Raw genomic sequence first — 2,500 nt, forward strand, 5'->3', positions numbered from 1 at the left:
GGCGGAAAAGAGGCGCCCAGGCGAAAAAGAGGCGCCCAGGCGGAAAAGAGGCGCCCTGGCGTAGGCGCCCAGGCGCCAAAAGAGGCGCCAGGCGAAAAGGCGCCAGGGCGCCCAGGCGGAAAAGAGGCGCCCAGGCGGAATGGCGCCAGGGCGCCCAGGCGGAAAAGAGGCGCCCAGGCGAAAAAGAGGCGCCCAGGCGGAAAGGCGCCAGGGCGCCCAGGCGGAAAAGAGGCGCCCTGGCGTAGGCGCCCATGCGCCAAAAGAGGCACCCAGGCGAAAAGGCGCCAGGGCGCCCAGGCGGAAAAGAGGCGCCCAGGCGGAATGGCGCCAGGGCACCCAGGCGGAAAAGAGGCGCCCAGGCGGAAAAGAGGCGCCCTGGCGTAGGCGCCCAGGCGCCAAAAGAGGCGCCAGGCGAAAAGGCGCCAGGGCGCCCAGGCGGAAAAGAGGCGCCCAGGCGAAAAAGAGGCGCCCTGGCGGAAAAGAGGCGCCCTGGCGTAGGCGCCCAGGCGCCAAAAGAGGCACCCAGGCGAAAAGGCGCCAGGGCGCCCAGGCGGAAAAGAGGCGCCCAGGCGGAATGGCGCCAGGGCACCCAGGCGGAAAAGAGGCGCCCAGGCGAAAAAGAGGCGCCCAGGCGGAAAAGAGGCGCCCTGGCGTAGGCGCCCAGGCGCCAAAAGAGGCGCCCAGGCGAAAAGGCGCCAGGGCGCCCAGGCGAAGAGGCGCCAGGGCGCCCAGGTGGGAAAGAGGCGCCCAGGCGAAAAGGCGCCAGGGCGCCCAGGCAGAAAAGAGGCGCCCAGGCGAAAAAGAGGCGCCCAGGCAGAAAGGCGCCATGGCGCCCAGGCGGAAAAGAGGCGCCCTGGCCAGGCGGAAAAGAGGCGCCCAGGCGGAAAAGAGGTGCCCAGGCGAAAAAGAGTCGCCCAGGCCGAAAGGCGCCATGGCGCCCAGGCGGAAAAGAGGCGCCCACGCGAAAAGGCGCCAGGGCGCCAAGGCGGAAAACAGGCGCCCAGGCGGAAAGGTGCCAGGGCGCCCAGGCGGAAAAGAGGCGCCCAGGCGCGTGGGGGGCAAGGCGCCAGGCGCCAGGCACGCGCGGAGGCAAGGCGCCACGCGCGCGCGCGCGTGGGGGGCGAGGCGCAAGGCGCCACGCGCGCGCGCGCGTGGGGGGCAAGGCGCCAGGCGCCGGGCGCGCGCGTGGGGGGCGAGGCGCCAGGCGCCAGGCGCCGGGCGCGCGTGGGGGGCAAGGCGCCAGGCTCCGGGCGCGCGCGCGTGGGGCGCCAGGCGCCTGGCGGGCGGGCGCCCCCAGGAAGGGGTGCTGGCGCGCGATGGGGTTGCGCCCGTACGGACCGTGTGACAGTACAGACACTTTGGCGAAACCTCCTGCCCGAAGCGATTTTAGGCGTTCGGCTAGGTAGGTGACCCGGTTTTTTTCGCGTTTCTCGGCCGCTAGCCCCTTTTTTCGCGTTTTCGTGCGCGCGCCCCTCTTGACCTCGCACGCGCGCCGCGCGTCGCGTCCTTGTCCTTGTCCGCGTCCGCGTTCGCGCGTGTCGGCGATCACGGGCCCCGTGCATGGCTCGTCTCTGTGGACCATCGCCCCGCTCTTGTCCCTCTTTCGTGTTTGTGTGGCGCCCCGCCCCGTGCACCATTGCCGGCTGGCAGCAAGGTGCCTAGCCCCCCTTGCCGCCAGGCCTGTCCACCCCAAGGTGCTAAAGCCGCCAGGCACCTGTGCCGCCGAACCGTGCGTCCGTAAGCCGCTGCACGTGCGGCGGCCGGCCATGCCCGTGCTATTGACCCTGTGTGACAGTACAGACACTTTGGCGAAACCTCCTGGCCGACGGGGTTTTTGCGCCCACCTAGGTAGGGCGACCCCTTTTTTTTCGTGTCGCCTGTCCGTGTGTCCCTTTTTCGCCTTTTTCGGGTTCGTGTTTTCGTGTGCCGCCAAAAGCAAGCCCTGCGCTCGTCCCGTCCCGCTTGACCCGTGCATCCGCCGGTGCTGGCCTGCAAAATGCCTGTGAGCGACGCACGTGACCAGCAGCCCAGGCGAGTGTGCACGGGTGGCAGGCGAAACGGGCGTGCGTGTCGCCAGTGTGTATGTCCCTTTTTCGCCTTTTTCGGGTTCGTGTTTTCGTGTGCCGCCAAAAGCAAGCCCTGCGCTCGTCCCGTCCCGCTTGACCCGTGCATCCGCCGGTGCTGGCCTGCAAAATGCCTATGAGCGACGCATGTGACCAGCAGCCCAGGCGAGTGTGCATGGGTGGCAGGCGAAACGGGCGCGCGTGTCGCCAGTGCGTATGTCCCTTTTTCGGGTTCGTGTTTTCGTGTGCCACCAAAAGCAAGCCTTGCGCTCGTCCCGTCCCGCTTGACCCGTGCATCCGCCGGTGCTGGCCTGCAAAATGCCTGTGAGCGACGCATGTGACCAGCTGCCCAGGCGAGTGTGCACGGGTGGCAGGCGAAACGGGCGTGTCGCCAGTGCGTATGTCCCTTTTTTGCCTTTTTCGGGTTCGTGTTTTTG

This window comes from Aristolochia californica, unplaced genomic scaffold, assembly GCF_029961685.1.
Source record: "Aristolochia californica isolate CCGP_79_NKW_82.1479 unplaced genomic scaffold, dmAriCali1.0.hap1 SCAF_21, whole genome shotgun sequence".
Taxonomy (NCBI): domain Eukaryota; kingdom Viridiplantae; phylum Streptophyta; class Magnoliopsida; order Piperales; family Aristolochiaceae; genus Aristolochia; species Aristolochia californica.